Consider the following 27932-nt stretch of genomic DNA (forward strand, 5'->3'; position numbering starts at 1 on the left):
TAAAGAGCTGCATAAATGCTAATATTAGTAGCAAACTGATTTTTTTATACATTTATTTATTCAAGACAGTTTGCTTAATAGAACTTCAAAAACCTTTTTCCACTTGGTTGTGAAAGAGAGCGAGTCCTCATCATCCTTCTAAATTCAAGCCTCAGTCAATCAACAAACATTTACTATATTCCAAGAATTGTGCTAAATGTTTAATTATGGAAAGGCATTCCCCATCTCCAAAACAATACCAAAAAAACTCAGCTTGAGAGGAATCTTATTTTCAGTTTTCATTCTCAATTTCAAAAAGTAGTTCCTTCCCTATCTTCACGGAATTCTTATACAAAACCATTTATATGAATTGCACTTTCTGCTATATCTCCAGTAGCTCCTGGACCAAACTATCTTCAGGCCAAGTCTTTGTGGCCCAAGGATGCTGCTTCTGAAATTAACTCCATTCCATCTTCCCCTGAGTTTTTTTTTTTTAACCTGCTCCCTCCATCTCTTTTAAAGAAAAATTATTGGTTGATTAAAAATATATACATATTTATAAAAAAAACCCACTAAATTCTTAGGTTAAATGACCAATTTATGTAATAAGGTTTATGACAACCTAGAAAGGAGTGCCTCAATGCAGAGGGGTAGGAAGAGTAGAGTGAGTGGACAGGCTAGGGATCTCTCCACCCTGCCCTTCCTGAAATTGTTCCTCTAGGTGCCCCGGGCTCTTTAGTTGCAGGTGAACAAAAGCGACCGGGATTGCATTCCTACCACTGCAGGCGCTGCACCCAGAGGCCTCGTCGCAGTCACGAGACTGGGCTTGCAGGGAAAGGACTTTTTCCTTGCGGAGCTCCAGAGGCAGAGAACCACCCGGCCCGGGTGTCCCCCACTCCTGAGCTGCTGCTTCTACTGCTGCCGCCTCTGCCCCTGCATCCAGTGTACGCGCGCGGCCGCTGCCGACCTCTCTACACGCGTGCTCCAAGGTGCGTTTGTAGCGAGTGGTGGTGGGAGGCCTCAATCCTGGGGAAGAGGATAGGAGCCTGGCCTTCTGTGGGGTCGGTATGAAAGGACGGGAGTACTGCTTTAAAACGGGAAGAAAAAACCCCCCTTCTAAGCGGTGCTTACAAGTTAAGACATCACTCGTGATGCCATTGGTCCTCTTCGAAAGCAAAGATCGAACTACTGTGTGCATGGTAGGAGCTAGAGATAGATAGAAAGAAAGAAAGAAAGAAAGAAAGAAAGAAAGAAAGAAAGAAAGAAAGAAAGAAAGAAAGAAAGAAAGAAAGAAAGGAAGGAAGGAAGGAAGGAAGGAAGGAAGGAAGGAAGGAAGGAAGGAAGGAAGGAAGGAAGGAAGAAAGAAAGAAAGAAAGAAAGAAAGAAAGAAAGAAAGAAAGAAAGAGAAAATAAAGCAATTCCTGCTCTCTAGGAGATTACATTCTGCGTGGGGGTTGGGAGAAGGAAGGAAACGTTTTTATTTAAACTACCCCGGAACTTCTGCACCGACTTGAAAGGTGCTTGTAGATACAGTCTCCCAATTTTTTAGCAAAGAAGCTAAGTGATTGACCTTCATGGGCAAGCCCAGATCTCGTGACTCCTACTCTTAAAACGCTATTCTTGGCCTCCAGGAAACATCTTACTTAATTCCCCTCCACCCAATCCCCAGAGAGATGAAGTATGACCCAACTGTCAGAACCGTAGTACAATTAAGACCTCCTCGGGGGTGGAGAGGAGTATAAGCAATTTCTTAAGAATGATGTAGGAAATGCAATTGGTAGTGTCTCTCCTTCCCCGTCAAAGATCCTTTCTTTCAAGACATCTCTTTGGCACTTCTAATTTGTATTCGAATTATATATTTAACATCTCTCAGGTTAGATTGTAGCCTCATTGAGGTAGAAATCATATTTTATTTCCTTGCTGTGTCTCTGTAACCTAATAGAGTGCTTTGTTCTGGGTAAATTACATGAGGCAGTGACTAGAACTCTGAGCAGGGACTCAGGAAGATGTGAGTTCAGTTAAGATGTTGGGATACTTACCCGCTGCGTGATACTTAATTTCTGTTAAGGTTGACTGTATGACATTTGCTTCAATTTCCTGAGCTGTAAAATGGAAATTTTAACAGCACCTACTCTCCTAGGATTGTTAAGGATCAAATGAAATATTTGTAAAGTGCTTAGCGTGCTTGGCACTTAGTGGGTCCTATATAAATGCTTATTCCCTTCCTCTTCCTCTATTTGTTTCATGACTTTTTCATCCCTCTGCTCCAACCGCTCTCAATCATTTTTTTCTCACTCTTCAATCTGTCATCATACCTGGAAATCTGACCAGAAAAGACTAAATTGTGGATTCAAGAAACTTTAGTGAATAATGGAATCCTTCATTTATTGACAAACCTGGAAAAGGGCATTTTTGAGGATTTTCTTAGCAGAAGAATTTTTTTAAGAGGAAAAACTCTAGCCTTGCAATGGTGCTGTGGATTTGGTAGACTGGCCCCAGGTGCTCTGAAGATATACAATTACTAACACATTTGCACTTATGCTTTCTCATCTCTAAAATGAATGTATTGAAAAGGGTTTCCTTTTGTTTTTCAGGGAACCAACCCATCTTGTAAAGTAAAAAGAGCACAGATCCAGAATAGAAAACTTATGAGGAAATCCTTTCTCTGATACATCAAACCTGTGTGACCATGGGCGAATCCCTTCATCTCCCTAGGTCTCAGTTTCCCTTCCTCTAAAATGAAGGAGTTGAACTTGATGGCCTCTGAATTCCTTCCATCTCTTAATCTATTATTCTATTGATTTAGCTTTACTATTTCATGATTTTAACATTTTACTTATACGTAGAAGTATGTTATGTTGCTACACAGGCCAACCTGAAGCAGGTTATTTATTGAACTACTCTTGACAGTCTCTGCATATGCTGGTAAATCATTTTTTTGATGTTGAGGTTCAGTTTCCCTATCAGTTTCCCTATCTGTGACCTGGTGGGGTAAGAGTTGAGATTATTTGAGTAGATGCTATCTGAGAGCCTCTACTATTCTAAATCTCTTCTTGCATTATCTTGTGATATCACATGAGATACAGAGAGTAGAGAAATCTGTATTCCTTGTTGGCTTATCAGAAGAAAGCTTGGGGGAGGAATCCTCAACAAAAGTTTGTTTTGTTTTGAGTTCCAACTGTATCATTGGCTAGCTCTCTAGGTCCATTTTACTTAATTAAAGTGGAAAATGGAGATTATTCTATTTACAACTCCCCTACCTCACAGGTATTTCTTGAAGGAAGTGCTTTTTAAATACCTAAGTGTGAGCTCTTGTTACATGATAGAGATGAAAAACATAAACTAATTTTGTGTGTGTGTGTGAATTGAGTTATATTTTAAATGAGGATGGGAAGGTGCCTATTTAAAGGATTCATCTGGTGACTTAGCAAAATGAATGATCACTCCTAATTTAAATATGTCCATTTTATCAGTCTAAATTTTTCCCCACACAGGTTTTCCCCAAAATCCTAGGGTTATCCAAGTTATTAAAACAGCACTAAGAGTTTTGGGACACTCTCTGTAGTTTTATTTAAGATTTAAACTATTTATCTACTTATATTTTTCCTTTACCCCACTAATTTTGAACTGTTAACACACTATCACCATAATGCCATGCAATCACATTAGTTGACATTTATATGTCGTTTTAAAGTGTATAAAGTACTTTACAAACATTATCTCATGTTCTTCATATCAACTCTATGAGGCAGAGCTACAAATATTATTATCCCCTTTGCACATGTTGCTCCTGTCAAAGGCTTTGATACACTTCAGGGGCCTCTCTTGGTCTAGCTCATTGCTCAGACCCTGGCAGGAAGCCAGGGCACTTCAAATTCTGGTAGTCCCCCAAGCATAGTTAGTGGCTCTCTTAAAATACTTATTCAGATAAAGATTCAAAACAACAGTTTTATTTATAGAGAAAAAGACACATATAATATTCATTTTCACCCTTGCAGAGATCCAAGAAGCTAACCCCTTGCTCCTTTTGCTTTACAGTACTTGGAACATAAAGCATGATCCCAGGTCATTAAGGGGAAGGCTTGAATTTGCTTCTCCTTGGTTCTCTGGGTCTCAGGGATTTTTCCCTCTGGCAAATTCTCTTCTCTTGGTGTTCTAGCACTCATTTACTGCCTGTAGATATAATAGGTCCTCCTTGACATTTAGACCTGCTTCTCAACTCACAGTTATTTTGGCTGTTCCAATAAATAGTGAAGCTTTTGAACATTTGGAATTTCGAGAGGATTGCATTGGTGCCTCAAGTGAAACTTAAAGCTTTCTTTTCTCTAGATTAGAAGTTTCTAATTTTGGGTCCATGGACTCTTAAGTGATCTGTGGATAGATTTTAGGGGTTCCATGACTTGAAAGAGAAAGGTATTTTGTTAACTTAATTTTAATTAGTTTTCTTTTATAAGTCTATACATTTTTTACACATTTAAAAATATTATTTTGTGAAGGGGTCCATAGGATTCACTTAACTGCCAAAGGGGTACATGATGCAAAAATGGTTAGACACTGTATTAACTTGCCTCCAGCCTACTGAAATCTTCTCCCTATTTATTTCTTGGTCCCACTATCCAACTCTGCATACCAATAGCCTTTTTAGGTAGTTGTGGGAATATCTGATCCAAACCAACAGGTTTTCGTCTTTGATTTGATTCATGGCAGTTAGTAAGTACTTTATTTCTTTCCTCCCTCAGTGCCTGAAAAATGTACCTTTTACTTGGATTATTCCTTCCAACTGAATCTTTTGGTGTTGGGCAAAACCTCCCACTTTTCTTTCTATTTTTTCTTCTCCCATCATCCTTTGGGGCAGTCTGACTATGTTATGTAAATTGTGCTGATTAGTTTCTCCAACATCTCTGATCAATTCTCCAGCTAGTGTGTGATTTAAATGCAGATAGATGAGGAAATTTTATCATAGATTAGTTGATTTGCCTATGATCATACAACTAGTTTATGATAGAGACATATAGTTGATTCTAGGTTCAGTCTTCTCTTCCATCAATTTATGCTGCCTTTCTGAGTGAATGAATGTTGAATTAAAAATTCCATTATTTTACCATATTGTTTATATCAAGGTTATAAGTAGGTTTCTTAAAGGCACAAATTTCTTGGGTTTTTTGTTTGTTTTGTTTTTTGCAGTTAACAGCCTCTCTTACAGTGCCTGTAACATAGTATTTAATAATTGCTTATTGAATTGAATGAATTATCCTGGAATATAGGTCATACTAAAATAAGATCTCAGTGAAAGTAAACAAATATGTAGGTAAAACTTAATAAGGACAGCTAGGTATTACAGTAGATAGAATGCCTGATGTAATCTTGGGCAAGTCACTTAACCTGCCTCAGTTTCCTCATCTGTAAAAGGAGCTGGAGAAGGAAATGGCAAGCCATTTCAGTATCTTTGCCCAGAAAATCCCAAATGGGGTCATGTAAATTCAGACATGACTGATATACTAAACAATAAAAACAATATACACTAAATAATGACACCAGTTATCAACAATATTCAAATTTTATTCAAGCTAGGTTAAAGGTTAGAGGTAGAAAATGTAGGTTATGGTCAGACCAGTATAAAATGTTGTCTGGACTAATAATTTATTGTTCTTGAAATTATAGATTTTTCCAAGGAACTCTCTTTACCCAAGAGAGTTTGCTTGTGATTCTTTAAATATCCTTTCTCTTTGGCAATTAGTTATGAATTCTAGCTCTTTGTCTTTCCTCTTCTCTTCTGGTATAACAGGGTGTGAGGGTGATTGAGGAGAACATGATTTTATTTTCAAATTCCATGGTTTTACTTCTCTGTGACTCACTTGCTTCAATTAAAACCCTGACTGAGGCTGCCATATTCTGTCCTCTTCTCTCCCCTCCCCACCCCTCCCAATTTGAGATCACAGAGCATAGCTTTTTGAGCTGGAAGGAACCTTTGGGATCATATTGTTTTTTATTCACATTTTAAAGTATATTTTTACATGCAAATTTAAATAATTTTGTATGATTATGGCTAAATAATCAAAACTCTAAAGTGAGTAAAAGTAAAACAAAATAAAGCAATGCTACCTGTTTTATTTGTTATGAATGGCTGAATCGGATAAGACTGTAGCAAGTGGGATTTAGGGGGCAAATCAGGGCAAATCAATGGGGATCTGATGTTTCTGGCTATTTTTTGTAAACCAGAAGCTTTTTCTGACCCTTCCTGCCTTTCTTCTTCTCCTGAAGTTTCCATTCCCTTGCCCTCAAATTGATCAGAATTTGTGCTTTCTCAAATTTATCACAGAATTTTTTCCTGGCCATCCTTTGACTTGATCATATTAATTTTTTACCTTATATCATGTATAATTATATGTCCTACCTTCTCTCCCTCTTCCAGGTTAATTACTGTAAGTTTTTTGAGGGACTTTGTGTTATTGTTATTGGTTTTTATCTTTGAATTAGTGCATAGTATAGTGCCATGTATTTAATAGGAACTTCAAAAATGTTCAGAGAACTGAATTACAGGGTCAAATGTCTTCTAGGAATGAGAAAATCAAACCAGAAGATAATGTGTGAGGAATAGAGATGTTAGGTAGCCAAGAGGAAGGGAAAGTATGTGTGTGTGTGTGTGTGTGTGTGTGTATATGTATGTATGTATGTATGTATATAGAGAGAGACATGGCAATGAGACCAACCTTTAGATCAGCATACAACCAATAAATCAGCATCATCCTAGCGTGATGATGAGAGTCTTCACCAGAGCAGTGGCAGTGGCAGAGGAGAGAAGGGACAAATATAAGAGAGGTTATGAAAATAGAAACGGAAATTCTTGGCCACAGATTGGGTACAGAGGGAGAGAGTGAGGAGGAAATTGTATGCAAGTTTCAGTTAAAGAGGAGGAATAAATAGTCTGGTACCATTTGACCATCACGAAAGGAATTCTTTAATAAGTTCTTGAGAAGAGAGGAGCTAAATTCATACTAACACTAATTAATGGATTGCTAGAGAAAGCTATCTCCTGGAGGTCCAAAAGATCTGAACTTCTAAGTTTCTTGGACATTATGGTCTGAAGTGAATGTGAAATATATGTTCAGTAATCCCACAAAGTTATTTTTACCTTACAAGGATGGGTGGGGTCATAATTAATTTAATGGGCTATTTAACCACTGTTTTAAGTTTGTGTACCTTTAAATCCTTGAAATCTTAGATCCAGTACATTTTCTCCTAAAATTCTTTAGCTTTGACTCAAATAGAAAGACAGTCAGTGCCATATATAAACATTTATAGAGTTGCCAATTTTGGAAGCAGAAAGTAGGTGGCCCTGTATGAATAATTCCTACTAAGTCTCCATGAAATGGTTTATGTTGTTTTTAATTTTTGACAGATGTCCCTGAAAATCATGATGTAGCCAATCAGTCAGTGAATTAATAAATATTTAGTGCAAAGAGATCTAGATTTGGAAGCAGGATCTGGGTTCAAATTCTGGCTCACAGAATCTTTTATGTCTTTTATAGATCTTTTATGTCTCTACTACCTTCAGTTCAGTGATCTTGAGGTGAGAATACTATCAGAGTGGTTTTCTGGGTGGGTTTTTCATTTTTAGTAGACCCCAAGGTGATAGTGGCTTGTAGACTATCTACTTTCTTTTGTACAGATAGCCCCTTAATTCAGGGGCAAGTGAAGGAAGAAAGATGGAGGTTTCAGATCCTATGTTCTTAATTTGGTGGTAACTAGAGAAGAAAAGAGAAACCCATAAAATAAGTTAAAGTCTTGTGCTGCCTTTTTTTTTTTCTTTAAATCTGCCAAGTGTAAGGCCCAGGGTTGGCATAAACCAATTGCTGCCGTCAGAAAAACTACTGCATGGTGCCAGTTTGATTTAGCTCAGGAGACTGTAACTTTCTACCCTAAGGGGTAATATGATGGAGTAGACCTTCGTTCTGCTCACAATATTATGGAAAAAAAAAAACATTAAGGCAACAATTTTTATTACTTACCCCCAAGCTAGAGCTTTAAAATGTTCTTTCTCTCCCTCCTCTAAGCCACTTTGGTTTTAAAAACAAACAACCCATTCATGTGTCCTCCTGAGTCAAGCTGTTAAACCCTTTGCTTTTTAGTTCTAGGTCTTATTCACTTAATGCTCTGAAGTTGTAGGCTTGACCTAATCCTATGTCCCCAGAGTATTTGTTTCTTTGCTATTTATATAATGGCCTAGGTACAGTTAAAGGCTGTATGGTTGATGAACTCTACCAGATGTGAACAGGTTTATGCCTTAAGATTCAATAGTCTGAAGACACAAAATGATTTAATATATTGAGGGGATTTAACGGTAAATGTTAAACAGTCTGTGTTTTAAAAAAAGTAGGTAGGATATGCTTTTAAATTTAATTTGCATTATTAACATTTTCTCCATCACTTTCTTACGTCTAGACAATCTGTTAAACAATAAATGGAGCCCTGATTTGTAGCATATTCTAATTTCTGAGGTGTAAATGCTCAAACTGAAAAAAAAGTTTAACAATCAGTTCTCCAGAAGATTGGAGCTGATTCCAGCATCCCTTGATTATACCACTTTCTGAAAAAGGCAAATGGCCATTGAATTTGGAATGATTCATGATTCAGAGAAGTTCTTAGAACTTTGTTTTTTTAAAGAACCTTTTTTGGGAAGGGAAAGGAAAAAAAGGATGAGTATATAATAAACAATGAGTGGCCAATTTAGGTTGCATAGGAGATAAGAGTTACAGATTTAGCATCAAAAGGAATCTCAGAAGTCATCTGATCTAGCCTCTTCATTTTACAGATGAAGAAACTGAGTTCTGGAGTGACTAATTAAACTTTTCCCAAGAATCTACAAGGAATAAGTTTCAGAATTGGAATTAGAACCCAAGTTATAAAATGTCAGGTATAATATTCTTTCCTGTGCAGAGTGGATAGGAAGGAACAGACAGGTAGGGCATCTAGATAGATTGAGAGAGAGAGGTAGAGAGAGAGAGAGAGAGAGAGAGAGAGAGAGAGAGAGAGAGAGAGAGAGAGAGAGAGAGAGAGAGAGAAAGAGAGAAAGAGAGAGAGAGAGAGATGGCTGATAGCTAGCTAGCTAGAAAGAGCATTTATTAAGTACTTACTATGTGCCGGGTACATATGTCCAAACAAATGATATCACAAAGTACATTCACAGTAAAACACTAAAACAAAACTAATTAAAAGATTGCAAATAATTGGATATGTATTACTTTTGACTTGTATAATCTTACTGATTAATAACTGAAAGGAATGGTGTGTCCTGTAACTTTAATAATTGTCCAATATATTGGACCAAAATTTTGTTGGCTCTCTATGGTGGCTTACTTTGCATGGTTATAGTCATCGTATATATGTATGTATGTGTATGTATATATCTATAGCTCTTTTTAGTTATATCCCAAGTGTGGGAAATATCATGTTCTTTTGGAATCATATCACTAAGAATCACCTTTTTAAAAAATTGTAATGTGTTATGGAAATACTTGTTTAAAAATTAAATATAAATTAAAAATATATTAAATTATAAAATTAAATATAATCAACACTAATAAATGAAATAAACACTGATCAAATTAAATTTTAAAATTCTTCATGAGCCAACAGCACAGAATGATATACCTTAGGAACCAAGATCAATGATTGGAATGAGAACAGTATAAGTAGAAAAGCAGAGGAGAAGGCAGAGGCAAATAAATTTCAAGACTAACTGCTTCACACTGTGATTGGGAGGGTTTTGAGATTCCCTCTCACAATCTCAGTCATGTTGGACTCTTAGCTTTTTCACTTTCTCTTTCCCCATATTCAATCAGGTTGCTAACTCTTAAAAACAATCTCACATCAGTCTTCTTCCCTTTACTCTACCTTATTTCAATTTCTCTACTGTCCATAAATCAGCACTTATTTCTTTATTTATTCTTTATTCTATTTTATTAAATTAAATAATAATTTAAATTATTCTTTATTACCATCATAATACAGGCTCTTATCAACCTTTCAAATATCCTTTCTTCTTCTCTTGCTTTCTCCTTCTTGGAATTATCATGCATGTATTTAACTGTTTGATGCTTTGTATCCTTCTGTAAGCTTCTTGAGGGTGCCATGTCTTCCATATAGTTTTTGTTTTTTTTTTTAACAAGTTGGATTGTTTTGAACAGGAGCACAAAGTACCTGTGATTCACCCACCAGGTTTTAGGTATGAAGTCACAATACTTGAGTGGCCATTTATTCCAGAGTTTCAAGGTTTCCTTAGGCAAGGTGTTAAGTCTTGACTTGGGTTCATCTGGAAATAAAATTTCCATCCTTGAGGGATCCAGGGACTGATTTAAAGAGGAATAGAAAGAAAATTGAAAGACAGAAGGAGACTGATGTGAGATTGCTTTTAAAACTCAGCAACTGATTGGATATGGGAAAGGGAGAAAAAGAAAAAACTGAGTCCAACGTGATTGGGTGACTGAAAGAATGGTGATTCTTGTGGAATTTCTTGGCCTCAGTTTCTCCTTGGTAAAATGTGGTACAGAGACCTCTAAATGATTCCTAAATTCTTTTCTGGCACTGATTTTATAATCTAATGATTGGGAGGGTATTTGCTTTGAGCTTCAGGCCTTGAGGATATTTGCCATGAACATATTTTCTGAATTTTAATTGACTTTCTATTTTAAGTAAATTATCTTTCCACTATCTTCATGAGATATCTTATAGTTAAAGTAATGATCTGTAGGGATGGGGCTCAGTAGTATCAGTTTGATTAAATTGAACCAGAATCAGGCTTTCATGCTTTTTAGAAACTGGAGGGTGAAAGGAGGGTCTGTGCTATCTGCATTGTTGCTTTTCTTCTGGTTTCATCATTTTTCATATTTTCATTTATGTCTTCCCATATTCCTCTGAATTCTTCATATTGATTATTCCTTTCAAGACGTAATCATATATATCAAAGCTTAACCATTCCCCAGTCATTTGGCATATATTTTGGTTCCTGCTTTTTCCTATCACAAATAATGCTGCTATGAATATATTCTCTCTTTTACTGCTTTTATTATCATTGACTTCCTTGGAGTATAAACCCTCTAGTGAGATCTCTGGGTCAAAAGATATAAACAATTGAGCAACTCTTCCTGTATTATTGCAAATTATCTCCCCTTATGGTTGAGCTAATTCAGAACTTTACCAGCAATGAGTTAGCATTCCTCTCTTCCTGTAGTTCCTCCAATAATGAGTTTTTTCATTTTATGAAAAAGTCTTTAATGCTTGGATGGGTGTGTGGTTAATCAAGCGTTGTTTTATTTGTTTTTCTTCCATTATTTGTGACTTTGAACTCTTTTTTTTTTTTTTCAAATGGTTGTTGATCATATTTATCCTTTTGAAAAAAAAAAGTTAATATTCTTTTTCTACTTGACCATGGACCACTGGATAGCTCTCGATTAACAGCTTTATTTCAGTTCCTCCTAGATTTTGGATCCCAGGCTAGACAATAGGACTCAATGTAAAGAGCACTGGATTTGGTATCAGAAAACTTGATTTTAACTCTATAACATTTCCTATGTGTCTTTGAGCAAATCAATTAATGTCTCTGAGCCTGTAATTTGTCATCTGTAAAAAAAAAAAAAAGTGTTGGAAGCTAGACAACTACTCCCAAATAGAAAGAACTCACTGTAGACTGTATATTCACTTAGAAATACCATTAATTATTGCATATGTTTTATTATATTTTTATTTATTTTGTCAAATATTTTCCACTTATAATTTATTCTGGCTCAGGCTGCACTGGAGTATGTTTGAGTTTGATAGCTCATGATAATAGGTCATCTTCAAATCAAATCAAAGATCCTGTGGCTATGATATTATGTAAAGAGTTTGATGTCTCCACAATAGATCATCTTCAAATCAAATAAAAAATCCTATGGCTATGATATTATGTAAAGATTTTCCCTAATTGATATCTTTTCCTTTGATTCTAAATCCATTTAATTGTATTTGTGTAGAAGCCTCAGAGATCTCTGAGGATGTCAGAGGTGTGAATTCTAGGGTGACATTGCAGAAATGAGAGATTTCTGAGGCATGGTAGAAAAGATCCAAAGAATTCAGCCTGTTGAAAAATTTTATTCCCCCAAATGAATGTTTTTTTTTTTTTATTTTTACCTAACTCTAAGTATCCCTTTAGTAATTCGATACATATGGAACTAAATCTGCCTAACATTTTTATATTATTGTATTAACACAGTCTAGTCTTAAATTATTCAGGTTTTGTTTCATTTCTATAAAAATTATTTTGTAGTTGTAATTATACAGTTTTTGTGTTTGAAGTTATTTTAAGTGGAATTTCTCTTCTTTTAAAATATATTTAATATTTTATTTTTCCCCAGTTACATGTAAGACAATTAAAAAAAAAAACATTTGTACTTAAAACTTTGAGTTTCTGATTTTTTCCCTTCCTCTGTCCCTCCCCCCACCTACCATTGAGAAGGTACATGTGATGTTATACAAAATGTTTCCATAAAATTCTTGTTGTAAAAGAATATGCACACTCTACCCCCACAAGTTAAAAAAAAAAAACCTCAAGAAAAAATATTTTTAATTATACTTCAATCTGTTAGATACAATCAGTTCTTTCCCTTGGTATAGATGGCATTTTTCATCATAAATCCTTTAGAGTAGTTATTGATTATTGTATGGCTGAGAATAGCAAAGTCATTTCAAGGCTGCAATATGCAATGCATATGGAAAACCCAGTAGGGAGGGGTAATTAATATATGGTAATGGGGTAATTAATACAGGTAATATATGGTAATATTATAATTAGCTGGACTTCTTCATAAGTTCACCCAAAGGAGAGCAAATTCTTATTTTTCTTGGAGGCTTTGGATGTAGGAGCTTTGATTTTGTTATCTTCTTATTGTATATTTTGATTTTCGTTGTCTCCAGAGTAACTTTCTATGGTCAGAATTTTTTTCTGTTGTTTGCTCATTTTCTCAAGCTATTACTTGACTTATAATGCTTTGCTAAAGTAGGGCTATATTTCCAGATGTGGAGGGTGTAACTATCCCAAGATTCAGGGATTTTATGCAGCATAGGGAACTATATTTTTTCAGTTCTTCCCAGGTAGTATGATCCAAGGAGAAGTGTGTTTACTACTACCCTGACCTGTGCTCTGGTCTGTAAGTGACCATAAACATTTTTTAATGCCTTCGAATTTTAGGAAGGTCCTCACTCCACTCTGCATGCAAGTTCTAGCTTCCTAGCAATCCTCCTCACCCTGGGACTGCGATCCAGGACTATGTTGGGGAGCTGAGTCCATATGGGCAAAGCAACAGAGCTTTAATTTATATTATACCTGTCTGCATCTGGCTCCTTGGATTCCCTGCAGGGATGATTGAGAAAAGATCCTTTCTAGACTTGCTCCACAACTGAGTTCTGTGTAATTTGGGATTCAGGTATTGGGGAGCAAACAGATAAACTGTGGTATTGTCTTTGAAAGAATTCAAGCCATCTCCAAGTCCAGTTAAAGCATTTGTTAAGATTAATTGAAAATCATATACTCAGAGTGGGCTGTATAGGAATCTACCCGAAGTTAGCAGCCCAACAAAGCAAGATGAAGATATTTATGGAATCTGATTATATCACAAGATATGCAGATTTTTGAGGTTACAGGAGTTTGCTAAAATGGGGAAGTTCTAAAGCCTTGTTGGAACTGTGCATGTGGTTACCAAGAATGCATATGGAAAACCCATTAGAGAGGGGTTATTAATATAATATGATACTATAATTAGCTGGACTTCCTCATTAGTTCACCCGAAAGACAGTAAAGAAGGAGGATACATAGATGCCATGTTAGGGGAAGATTAATTATAGTTTGTGGTTTAATGTCTTGATCTACACCTGTTGTTGGTGCTGCTTTCTTATTAGTTGATATCTAAACTTGATGGATGATGGAATTATACACGGTGTACCTGTACCTGTTGGCTAGTGATTTCTGTGGGGTTTGGATTAGGGGAGGGAGCAGATCTGGGCTGGGAGCAACAACAGAATCCCATCAAGGGTATTCTAGTTCACGGGTGGCACTATCTTGAGTTTGGGATAAAACAGAATCTCCTCTTTTGGACATATAAAGTCCTCCATAGCCTACTTCCAGCCTCCCTTTGCAGCTTTTCTCTTTCTGAGGGTTTTGGTCCTGATAAACTGGTGTTTTTGCTGTTCCTCACAGACAAAATCCATCTGCCATCTCCTTTCACTTCTCTGAGGCTTCCCTATCTGGATGTATGTTTTTTCCCCATGCCTTCAAAACTCAGTTCAAATTGTACCTTTTTAATGAATGCTTATTGATTGGTTGATTGCTCTGACAGTATTTCCATTCACAGTTTCATAATACATATTTACACATTAAAGGTAACCTCATCTTATAAAAGTCCATGTAGTTTAAACATGCTAATACAGACTCTTCTTTACCAGGAAGCCTTTGTATCCCCTTCAATTCCTAATTAATTGGAGATGAGACATTATACCACCCTGGAGTATGTATTTTACAATCTATAGTAAAATACAAGATAAATTAGAATAATATAGAATGTCAGCTCCTTGGGAAGGAAATGTTTTGTTTTCTCTTTGGATAGAGTACCTAGTACAGCATCTGATTCTTAATAAGTGCTTAATAATAAATATGTGATAATAAATAATAAATCAATTCAGTTGAACTGAATTCCTCTTCCTTTTCCTTGGATTTATTTTTAGCATTAACCTGATGATTTTTGTAGCTTTATTTTGTGTCTGTTATTTCATGGAAGCTATTCCTTTTCTTGATTAAAAATAATTCTCTAGAGTTAACCAAGTAAATCATCAAGTTTTTGGGAAATCGATATGTTTTTCTTTTCCTTATTCCTCACTTTCTTTTTCTTGACTTCTTGCAGCTGACAGTGGATATTCTTGTTTGAAAATGCTGGAATTTGTTTGATGTTTCTTCATTACAAAGACTGATGCATGTTTGTTTGAGTAGCATCACTAAACAGTCTTTTATGGAAATAAAAGAAAACTTAAATAGTGGAAAAATAGACAGTTCTTCTGACTGCTACTAATTTAATAAAAAATGATTTTGCTTAAATGAATTTATAGATTTAGTGCAATTCCATTCAAATGACCAATATATAACTATTACTATATATAACTAGACAAAATAATAGTGAAATTCATTTGGAGGAGCAAAAGGTTTAGAATTACCTGTGGAAATAATGAAAAATACAAGTGTGAATAAAGGGCCATAGTCAACTTCAAACTGTATTGTCAAGTATGCATTGAAACTCTTAATTAGTGGTTAAAAAACAGAAGAGTAGATTAATGAAATAGAATAGATAAGAAAGACACAGAAACAATAAATTCCAGAACAGAACATACTGGGCAAAAGGCTTTGAGCAACAACTGCTTAGGAAAAGATGTTTAGACCAACAATTTGCGCCATATAACACAATCAGTTCAGAATGATTACTTGACCTAAAAATAAAAGGTCACATCATGAATTTTTTTTTAGAAAGAACAAAACCGTAATGATAATAATAATAATAAAATAAGCTAGAGAACAAAACCAGAAAGAAATACTTTTGACTGGGAAGAGGATTCATAATGAGAATAAAGCTAGCAGAGATCATAAAAGACAAAATGGGCAATTTTGACTACATAAAAATACAAAGCTTTTTCAGGAGTAAAATCAATGAAGATAAAATGAGAAGAGACACTAAAGAATAGGAAAAATAGCTGCTTCAAACACTACTAATAAAAGTCTGATATTGAACATATGCAAGGAATTATTAACAAAAATGCATAGTACCAGGAATATTCCTCAATAGATTTGTGGTCGAAGATATAAGAAAAAGGAGTTTTTGAAAGAACTACAAATACCTATCAGATAAAATGAAGTTTTTCCTGATCTCCCAATTGCAATGGCCTCCCCTCTCACCCCAAAATTACTTTTTTTGTATATATTTTATGTAATGTCTTTATATGATACTGTGTCAGTCAGTCAATAATCATTTATTAAACTTCAGCTATTTATCAGACTTTATGCTAAGTGCTGACAATACAAAAAAGGGCAAAAGGTAGTTTTTGCCCTGGAAGAGTTCACTATCTATTTGGGGACAAGTTGCAAACAATTATGGACCAAGAAGCTATAAATAGCATAAAAGGAAATAGTCAACAAAGGGAAGGGATTAGGAAAAACTTCCTGTAGGAAGTAGGATTTTAATTGGGACTTGAAGGAAGCTAAGAGCTGTAGTTGAGGAAGAAAAGAGTTTCAGGTATGGGGGATAGCTAGATAAACTACCCAGAACCGTAATGTTGTATTTGGACTAATTCATTTTTCTGGATCTTATTTTCAATTCTAAACTGATGTAGTTGGAGGAAAATGCCTGGAATTCTCTTCTGATGATCTTGTGTATTATATATAATAATACTTATAATAATAAACTCCTTGAGTACAGGGAGCCCAGAGCCTGTCACATAGTAGGTCTTTAAAAAATGCTTGTTAATTGATTGAAATGTTACTTAAAACAACCCAGAAGTTTCCCCTTACATTTTGTAAGATGGCACAGATAAAAAAATCAAAACAGATAGTAGGGGCTATAGGAACATTTACATTTCAAAAATAGATTTTTATTCATGTTTTGATTTTACATAATTTCTCCCTATATCCTTTCCACTTCTCTGAGATTCACCTTTCATAACTGAAAAAAATTGGAAGAGAAGAAGTAATTAAGCAAAACTAATCAACACATTGGAAAATATCTGAGAATATATTCAAGGTTCCACAGGGTGGGGGGCAAAGGTATGTTAGTAGATGTCCTTGTTCCTTTGTGGCAAAACTTTTGCAATTTTAATTTTATGCTTCTTAGACCTGATTGTTTTATAATTGTTCTTTTCCTTTACATTGTTTTAATCACTATGCATGTTGTTTTCTTGGTTCTTCCTACTTTACTTTGCATCAGTTTCTATGTCTTTCCAGATTTCTTTGTATTCATTCAGCTTGTTTCTTTGGTAATATTCTTATATTTATATATCTGTTTGATTTTTAGTAGGTGTCTTTTATTTTTATGCCACTTAAATTTTCATCTTTCTCCGTCCTCAACTCATTCTAGAGAGGGATTCCTTATAATAAATATTAAAAAAACAACAACAACGAAATGAGCAAGTTGAAGAAAAAGAAAATTTAAAACTAATCAGTTCATTAAAAAAATAGTCATTCTATCTAGTGTTCTACAACTTTAGAATCTAATGGCTTTCCCTTCAAATTTCTGCAAAAGAGTTGCATCTTTTCTTTGGGGCCACAGTGTTGCTTTTGCAATATTTGTTTGCAATTATTTTATGGTGGTATTCTTTCTATTTCCATTTATGATGTATATATTTATTTTTTCTGGCTGTGCTTACTTCACTTTGCATTAGTTCTTATAAGTCTTTATGTTTCATTGTGTTTAACGGGTTTGCTGTATCTTACAGAAAAATAATATTCCATATTTATGAATATCAATTTGTTTAGGCATCTACTTTGTTTCTATTTTTAAGTACTACAAACAATGGTAGCATAAATATTTTGGCTTTTATAGAACCTTTCTTCATGTCATTGATTTCCTAGGGGTATACGCCTAGAAATGGAGTTTCTGGGCCAAATAATTTCCTGTCATCAATGAATAATATTGGGAAGTGCAGACCATCATTTCTTGACAAGTTGTCTTCTGTTGGTTGCAAGTATGATTTTTCTTTAATTTGGCAGCTTTCAAACTTGGTGACTAAATTTTTGGGTGAGTTATACTTGGTGTTTTCAAATTGAATCCCCTAAATTTTATGCAGTTGAACTTTGAGTTCTAATAGTACATTTTCTAATACAATTTACTTAAGTATGAAATTTAGCTTCCTGGGAGGAATCTTTTCTTTCTACTACACCAAATGATTCTCAGATTTTCTGTCACATTACCTTGAAGCCCAGTTAGTTTGTCTGAGACCTCATCTGTTTTTCTAATTTTACAGACTTTTTACTTTACTCTCATATGTTTTGTTGTATATATCTATTTTGAATGCCATCTCATCCATGACTTTTTGGAGGTATCTTTTGCTTTGTTAAATTTACCAGGTTTTCCTCTAAACTTTCATTTTTTTTTCTTCAGGTTTTAAAGAACTCCATTTTTATCTTTATTTCTTCTTTAAATTCTTTTGTTAGGCCTTTCATTTCTGGGAACTCTTATGATCATTCCATTATCTCTCTCTCTCTTTTTCATTCTATTCACAGTTAGTCAAGTATTAGTCTCTTCCTTTAAAGATTTCTTAGTTTTTTTTTTTTAACCTCATACAAGTTTTTAGAAAGCTGTCTATTTCTTCATTTTTTATGCTTGTTTTTCTGAGGAACCTTCCTTGTTTGCTTCCCACACACAAACTCCTTTCTTTACAGGTTCCAACTTATATTGTATATTTGGGAAATAAACATTATAATGCTACTTTTTTCAAGTTTAGAGGGTCATAGTGAAGATCAAATGAACTAATGGAACAGTAAAGCATTGTTTTACTGTGATGAGAATGATGATGATGATGGTGATGAGAATGATTTATCCTTAGAAGTGGGACCTGTTCTCATATCTTTGTATCATACTTAGTGTTTAGTACCTTATTTAATCATGTCTAATTCTTTGTAACTTTGTGGGCCATATTGTGGGTTTTCTTGGCAAAGATATTGGAATGGTTTGCTGTTTCCTTCTCCAGTGGATTAAGCCAAACAGAAAAAAGCACACACCTAGGAAGTATCTGAGAATCAGATTTGAATTCAGATTTTTCTGACTTAGGGCTAGTGCTCTATCCACTGAGCAATCTAGCTGCCAGTTTAATACCTAGTAGACATTTAATAGGTGCTTGTTGAATGAATGAAGATATTTCCTCTGCCTATTATCCCTACTCAACATTTCCCAGGGCTCTCTTTTCTTTTTATCATCTCTCTTTCATTGTTTTTGGACTTGCCCTTATTTTCATAGTTAGCTAAAATAATGAAAGAAAAATAATTATAAAGACACTGCAAAAACCTTATTCTCATAAAAAAAAAGCTTTGCCATTACAGAAAGGTATTAGACTGCCTAAATATTCCAATTTCCACTTTAATGCTGAGGAGAAATACAGTGTCATTCAAAGGAATCTTTTTGACTATTAAAATTAATTTGTCTTTGAAATCCATTCTGGATCCAGACCTGTAATTATTGCTTTGCTTAGTGTCCTTGTAATATACTGATGCCATATGTATAATGTTTCAGAATTATTGTTCAAAACAGCTGGCTGCTTATCTGAAATATTTTTTATTCCTTCCTTATACACTTTGCTGATCTGGGGTTTTGTGAAAGGCATAATACCACAGGCGGGAGAGGAAATGAATGGAGACACTGCAGATACCAATAGGATCCTTGAACAGCAGATCAACCAATCAGGGAAAACCAGATGGATCATTTATTGCTCATCTTACCAAGGAAATAGGAAAGAGTTCTTTCTATTAATTTCTTTCCATCTTTTGATGGAAGAGCCTTTAAATATCTTTTCTTCAGTTAATAGTCCTTGCAAAAAGGATGTAGATTATGTCATTCATGGCCAAATGTATTTCTTTTCCCTTTTTAAGAACTGCAGTTTAGCCTTGGAAAGAGTCAGGTGTGGATATCTTTCTTATGACACTAGGATGCTGCTGAGCTCAAGATGAAAGCTGTTGATACTGTTGTTTGCAGCCTTCTTGCCATAATTCTTTTTTTTAGATTTTTATTTTCAAAATATATGCATAGTTTTCAACATTCACCCTTGTAAAATCTTCTGTTCCAATTTTTTTCTCTCTCCTTTCTCCTCACCCCCTTCCTTAGATAGCAAGTAATCCAATATAGGTTAAATATGTGCAATTCTTCTACACATATTTCCACAATTATCATGTTGCACAAGAAAAGTCAGATCAAAAAGGAAAAAAAGACAGAAAGCAAACAAAAAGCAACTTGCTATAATTCTATTGCCAAAGCAGCAGATGGAGAGGGCAGCAATTGATGACAGGTCTCTTTGGATATAGTTAGGATATTAAGAAGGAGGAAAGTTGGTGGTGGTATATGGCAGCCAAGAAGGCTAATGAGATCTTGGTCTATATTAATGGGTAATGATATCTGAGAATAGGCTGATAATGGTCCCACTGGGCACTCTGCCTCAGTGAAAGCATATAGGAGGGACATTGATTATATAAAAAGTAGGCAGAAGAAAAGGCAGTCAAGATGTTAAAGGGCTTCAAGATCATTTCATTTGAGAACTGACAGAAATAATTAAACAGAGTTGTTTAGTCTAGAGTTAAGAAGATTGGAGGTCATGGATAGCATGAATTTTGTCTTCAAGTGTTAGTGTTTGGAAGAAGGATAAGTTTTGCGGGTCCCAGAGGAGTGAATGAGAGGCCAGCCATGAAAGATTGTTCAATTTTCATTTGTATCCAACTCTTCATGATCCTATTTGGGGTTTTCATGAGGCAGAGATACTGGAGTGGTTTGCCCTTTTCTTCTTTAGTTCATTTTATAGATGAGGAAACTAAGACAAGTCAATGTCCCAGCAAGCAAATGTTTGAGGCAGATTTTAACTCAGGAAGATGAGTCTTCCTGGCACCTGGCCCCCTATTTTCTGTGCTAACTTGGTTGCCCCTATGGTAGAAGGTACAAAGTGGCAATTATAGGCTTTATATAAAAAGTAAAAAGTTATGTCAAAATGTATTGGGCAGCTACAGGAAATGAGTTCTCTCCAGGGATATCCTGCTAAATTTTTAGCAAGTGGTTTGAGGTCTGGGGGCAGGGAGGAATGTACAATATACACTTTTAAGTTTAAATTACATTATTATCATTTTTTTCACCACTTTCTTATATCTAGACAATCATCAAAACAATGAATCAAGCCCTGATTTGTAGTATTTGTGAATATCTGGAGTATAAATGGTCACAATGATTTAACAATTAGCTATCTTGAGTCACTTCTAGCTGGTGTCCCCTCACTGTAGCTCTTGAGATGGGCTGATCACTTGTCTGATAGGTGATAGAAGAGTTTCTTTTTAAGTTTCAGATTGAACAAGATGATTTTTGAGGTTCTTAAAAAGCCTACAAATATATAGTTCAGAGGTGAGTGACTGAAGCTGGTCTTGGGGTGAAGAATCTTAGACCACAGAAGGATTACTTAGAAGTTGTGGTGAACAGTATGACATTTGTCATGAAGTAACTCCCCAAGTCCCAGTTTGGTTAAGTAACTTATCGAAGATCACATAGACAATAAGTTAACAAAGCTGGAATTTGAATCTGGGTCTTTCAGATCTCTTCAAATCTGGGCAGTGAGATGGCACAATGGGTAGAGTGCTGGCCATGGAGTTAGGAATATTCATCTTTGTGAATTGAAATCCTACCTTAGATCCTCACTATCTATGTGACCTTGGAGAAGTCACTTTAACCCTATTTGTCTTAGTTTCCTTTTTTAAAAAATTGTTTGTTTTTTATTTTGCGAGGCAATTTGGGGTTGTGACTTGGGGTCATACAGCTAGGAAGTGTTTAATGTCTGACGTCAGATATGAATTCAGGTCCTCCTGACTTCAGGGCTGGTGTTCTATCCACTGCTCCACCTAATTGCCCAGGTTTTACTTTTTTCTAGTTATACACATATATTAACTTTTTAAATACATATTTTTTTTAATGAATCATGTTGGTAGAGAAAAATCAGAACAAACGGGAAAAACCACAAGAGAAAAAAAAATAAAAAAAGTGAACATAGCATGTGTTCATTTACATGCAATCTCCATAGTTCTTTTTCTGGATGCAGATGGCCTTTTCTATTCAAAGTTTATAGAGATTGCCTTGGATCACTGAACCGCTGAGAAGAACCAATAATTTCATAGATGATCATCTTTGCCTTAGTTGCCTCATCTGCAAAATGAGCTGGAGAAGGTGACAAATCACCTCAGTATTTTTGCCAAGAAAACCCCAAATGGGGTCAAATGGAGTCAAACAGCACTAAACAAATGAGAGGTAATTTCAGAGGGGGAGGTGTTTTGGTGGGAGAAACAGGGAAAGGTGTCCTACAGAAGGCTGGATTTGGGCCACCTTGATCAAAGACCACCTTCCCTATAAGCAGGTTGTGAGGGACCTTTGTTTTCAGTCAAAGTCCCCACAAACATTGGTGGACACATTTGGAAAGGACTCTTTTTTGAGTTGAGCCTTGAAATCAGTGAAGAGGAGAAACAATTGATTAGAATAAATAAGTGAAGAGGCAGCATATGGTACAAACTACCCAGGATCTGGGACTGTTTCTGTGTTGGCTTCTCAGAAACTAGTAAAACTTTGATCCCAAGCTGCCTTCTTCTAAGGATGGGCTCTGTTCCTCTTTTGGTGTCTTCTCTATAGACTCCCCAGTCAGGGAGGGAAGAGATGCATAGAGAGAAGAGGAAGTAGTTCTCTGCTTTGAAGAAACAGATGACACATTGAATGTGAAAATGGACAAGCCTCAGGAAAACCCTGAAACATCTTTAGAAGTGGAATCCAGCAGGATAATAGGGGACTGTGTGCTGTCTTGGCACAAGGGCCTTTCTGGCACAAACAGCCTTGTAAACAACTCTTCAAACATTTGCATCTGCACACATGAAATTAGATTCTCAAAATGTTCAATTAAACATTGGCCAATGGAGAAAAATGTTTGTTTCCTCAGCTGACCCACTCTCAGCTCTGGCCTCTCATTTTCATGTTGGGGATGCAGCCTTAGTAGATTCAATTTTTTTCTCTCCTTCATGGAGTTCACTCATTCTTTTATGCAGGCAAAATTCCTCTTGAAGTCAGTAGAGCTGCTGCCAGCTTGAGAACTGTGGAGTTAGACTAATTGAAGAAGAAATCTAGATGGTAGCATCACTTTTCTTTTCTTTTTTTTTTTTTTATTTTTCTTTCATTCATTTATTTATTTTTTTATAACTTTTTATTGACAGAACCCATGCCAGGGTATTTTTTTTTACAACATTATCCCTTGCACTCACTTCTGTTCCGGTTTTTCCCTCCCACCCTCCACCCCCTCCCTTAGATGGCAAACAGTCCTATATATGTTGAATATGTCGTAGTATATCCTAGATACAATGTATCTGTGCAGAACCAGTTTTCTTGTTGCACAGGGAGAATTGGATTCAGAAGGTAAAAATAATCCGGGAAGAAAAACAAGAATGCAAACAGTTTACATTCATTTCCCAGTGTTTTTTCTTTGGGTGTAGCTGCTTCTGTCCATCATTGATCAATTGAAGCTGAATTAGGTCTCTTTGTCAAAGAAATCCACTTCCATCAGATTACATCTTCATATAGTATCGTTGTTGAAGTATATAATGATCTCCTGGTTCTGCTCATTTCACTTAGCATCAGTTCATGTAAGTCTCGCCAATCCTCTCTGTATTCATCCTGCTGGTCATTTCTTACAGAACAATAATATTACATAACATTCATATACCACAATTTACCCAACCATTCTCCAGTTGATGGGCATCCATTCATTTTCCAGTTTCTAGCCACAACAAACAGGTCTGCCACAAACATTTTGGCACATACAGGTCCCTTTCCCTTCTTTAGTATCTCCTTGGGATATAATCCCAATAGAAACACTGCTGGGTCAAAGGGTATGCACAGTTTGATAACTTTTTGGGCATAATTCCAGATTGGGTAGCATCACTTTTCAAGACCAAAAACATATATTTCATATTTTAGATATTTTAGCAAAACTCTAAACTACTTAGATCTCACAGAAGTATAAAAGTGGCTAGTAGAATTAGCCCTGACTGCCCATTCCCAGTATAACTCAGATGGATGCATGTGTCTATGAATAAGGTACATATGATCAGCAATAGTCAGTAGTTGATTGTCTGATAATTATTGTTGCCCTTCTCTATTTTTTTCTAAGAGATTTAATCAATCGTAACCAGTTGTAATACAATGTGAAACTAAGGCTATACAGTGGCTTTTCAGATTATGTGGTTTCCTCTTTGATTGCTTTATGGAGTCCATGTGAAAAAAATATAGTTTGGAGTTCACTCACAAGAGCCCCCATTTAGGAAAATCCTTAACATTCAGGCACACGTCTAGCTCTCTGAACTAACCTAAATTTATATTTATTTGTTGCTAACTTTTATGGGTAAGGCAAGAATTCAGGTTCCTAAAAACAGTTGGGTAAATAAGTGAGTATATTATCTTAAGTCATTTCAGATGTATCTGACTCTTCATGACCCCATTTGGGGTTTTCTTGAAAAAAAGATATTAGCATGGTTTGTTATTTCTTTTTCCAGATCATTTTCCAGATGAGGAAGCTGAGGTAAACAGAGTTAAGTCAGTTGCTCAGGGTCACACAGCTAATAAGGATCTGAGGGCAGATTTGAACTGAGGAAAATAAATTTTCTTACTTCGACCCTCTACTCTATCCACTGTGCCAATTAGTTGCCCTACAGAGAAGCATAGGAAGAGGAAATTGGGGAAAGAGCAGATCTTTTCATGGTGTTTTCCTCAGTCTTTGAAGAGATGAATATAAATGGTGGCTTTAGCTTCAGTGTTTTGCCAAGTTGAATATAGGGCCAATAATCCTTCCTTGATCTCTTTTCTCTATCACAACTAAATCTTACATTCATTCTCATTCTCTCTTTCTTCTTCTTCTTCCTTCTCCTTTTTCTTCTTTCTTCATCTTTTATCTGTTTCTTTCCTTTCTTTCTTTGTCCCTCTCCCCTTCCCTTTTCCCTTCCCTTCCCTTTTCCCTTCCCTTCCCTTTTCCCTTCCTTTCCCTTTTCCCTTCCCTTCCCTTTTCCTTTCCCTTCCTTTTTCCCTTCCCTTCCCTTTTCCCTTCCTTTCCCTTTTCCCTTCCCTTCCCTTTCCTACATCCTTCCTTTCTTTCTTCCTCTAGGAAGCTTTTACTGATTCCCATTAATGCTGATATTTTGCTTCTGGGATTATGTCCACTTTAACTTGCATGTATCTTTTTTGAGTGTAGTTTTTTCTTTTGCATGTAGTTTCCCCCATTAGATTTTGAGCTCCTTGAGAATAGAAGTTGTTATTTGCATTTTTTTTGGTATTGCATTATAAATTCTTAATAAATGCTGATTACCTTGACTGACTCTCTCTCTCTCTCTCTCTCTCTCTCTCTCTCTCTCTCTCCTCTGTTTCTCTGTCTCTCTGTCTTTCCTGATATCATCTCAGAGATTTGACTAGATTTGTTCTTTCTTGATTTACCACTTGAATGCGTGGGTTCCAAACTGACTTTTGATCTTATTCAAGTCTCATAAGATGTGATTAAATTTCTTCAACCTTTATGAATATACATACTGTGGGATGTCACCCATTTTATCCAGTAGCTTTCAAGGACATCTTATATATACTCATATTTCCTTGATTTATCCAGTAGAGATTTTCTTTTACCCACTTTAGATAGCAAAGCTAGAATATTTTAAAACAACTTTAAGTGAAATGGGGTTATTTATTTATTCACTTGACTTCCATCCTTATAATTAAGATCATGGTTCTCGGAGCGGGGAGGGGGGATAGAGACCTTAGAGGTCATCTAGCCCATATCTTTATTTTACAGATGAGAAAACTGAGGCTCCACGAGACTTTTACACAACCATGCACAAGTGATCTTGGTATGAAGTAGACTTGGGAGTTTTATTCTGGGCTTATCTTTTTCCCCATTGTACCACATTATTTCTCTTCCTCAGGGCTGGTTCACTGAATATCTAAATTTCAGATTTGGGTGGAATCTCAGGTATTGCCTAGTCCAAGTGATACTAAAAAAGACTCTTTTTTAACCCACAACATAATTGATAAGTGCTTATTCAACTACTCCTTAAATGACTCCAGTGAGATCTTCCAAGGAACTCATTTATTCTACTTTAGGGTAACCCTAATTAGCAAAAAATGTTTTTTATGACATTGCCCAAATTTGCCACTTTATAATTTATATTTATTGATCCTAATTTATTGTAGAGGAGAAAAGAAGAGAGGAGGGAAAAGCATAAGAGAACAGTTAATGGAAGAAGGAAGAAAGGATTAAAGGAAGAGGATGGAAAGGAGAGAAAATTGGAGAATAAATGAAGGGGAGAAAAGAACAGGCAAGAAAAAATGATAGCTGACATTTAAATGCAGTAAGTAAGAGATAGATGCATACTTATTCAGACATAGGGAGAAACTACTCAATAAATATAAATTGTATTTTAAAAATACTTAAATTCTTGACAGCTGGGTGAATAAGAGAAAAGATAGTGAAGGAGAAAGATGCAGAAGTAATCTACTTTGACAGTCTCTTGAAAGGCTTATTAACTGATTAAATGCTGCTCCTAGCTCTTTTCCAGCTTTTTATCTTTAAACCTTGAGAGGCTTTGGTTTGAAGGGAAGAGTCTATCAGAAGGAAATCATTTCTTTGGGTTCTATTGGTAGTAATTAGGGGGAGCATTACCTCCAAGGATACCAGGAGGGCTAGGTGCTCTCTTGCCTTGTCAAGATATTACTGATGGACTTTTCTCAGTTGTTTTTTAATGGTCTTTATTACTCCCTACGTTTGGAAATTCTTTATGACACTGAAACTGAAGAGACTTGCTTATGTCTCTGTTCTTATAAGCAATTCTCTCTTTTAACCACTGTTATTCCCAAGGTTTAGTCCTTGGTCCTAAGCTCCCTTTCTCTATAATCTTTTTTCAGATAACTAATCTGCTGTGACAGCTTCAGTTTCCACTACTATGTGACTTTCCCCAAACATAGTTCCATTCATTCATTTCTTACCTGTGACCCCCCTCCCCCAACTAACTTTGCAGCATTTTAATTCTTTCTTACATATTGATGTGTTGGGCATTTCAATTATCAGCTCAGTTTTCTGTTGTCATGTGAGGCTAAGATAACAAAAAAGTTTACATAAACTAACCAGGTGTGCAAATTTGCAGATATGTAAGTATAACCTTTTTTGCAACTCAGTGTTAAGTGATTTAGCCCTGTGACATTTGAGGAAAATAATGAATTGAAGAAAACAAGAAGGGCAAAAAATAATTTATTCCTAAGGCTTGGATTAAATATCTATTCCTGTTAAGATAGTGGCAAAATGTTCCAAAACTTATTGATGAATTCCCTAGGAGAGAAATTTAGGATGGTTAACTCTTTTGGATTCTAGAAATCTGACTTTTAGATACCCTATATATTTCTTTGCCATATTTAGTAAAGTACTAAGGAATTAAAATTCCTTTCTTGTGTTGGGCCTCATTATTAAAATAATTGTCCTTCTGTCCCAATTGCCTCTTGACCCTTTAGTGTCTTAGATGTTCAGCAACCAAAGGTGATGTTCCTTAGGAATATAGTTTGAGGATAATCAAGTCAGCCAAGTTTGCTTTGAACATACTGGAGCCATTGTTAATGAAAAAAGTTGCAATTATTTCTTCCATGTTGTTTAATCTTAAGTTTGTATACCCATATTTGAGGTATGGGGAAGGAAAGGAGCACAAAAGGGAGAAACCTGTAGTAGCCCATACGTGCTGATGGCTACCACTGCATAAGACTTTATTCATTTCTTAACAAACATTTGTTGAATACTTAATATACATGAGACACTTCACTTAGTAAAAGAGGAGGTCATAAAGATGAGGTCAAAAGAATGAACAATTAAGTAGGAAATATAAGGCCTGTACCTAAATAATTAATATAAGATAGAATATAGTAAATATCATAAGAAAAGGATTCAGAGAAAGAAGATCTGAGAAATAACATTTGACCCAGGATTGGAGGAAGAGGAATATTTCAGTGAATAAAGTTGGGGAGAGAAAGGGTATTTTAGTTAAAAAATGAGATCACCTCAAAGATATAGGGACATAGAGATAGAGACAGAGAGCTTCATGTCAAAGAGACATAGAGTTTCAGTTTGATTGTAGTTTTGGGTGTGCA

At 35.5% G+C, this 27932-nt stretch overlaps 1 protein-coding gene across 1 annotated transcript in view; it reads left to right on the plus strand.

Moving 5' to 3' along the window:
• Positions 1–708: 708 nt before the first annotated feature.
• Positions 709–27932, plus strand: part of CPQ (carboxypeptidase Q) — a 630163-nt gene continuing 602939 nt past the window's right edge. Inside the window, exon 1 of the mRNA XM_031947017.1 lies at positions 709–968. The gene's annotated coding sequence lies outside the window, so the exon portion shown is untranslated. The remainder of the gene's footprint in view (positions 969–27932) is intronic.

Source organism: Sarcophilus harrisii, chromosome 1 (assembly GCF_902635505.1).
Source record: "Sarcophilus harrisii chromosome 1, mSarHar1.11, whole genome shotgun sequence".
NCBI classification, from domain to species: Eukaryota; Metazoa; Chordata; class Mammalia; order Dasyuromorphia; family Dasyuridae; genus Sarcophilus; species Sarcophilus harrisii.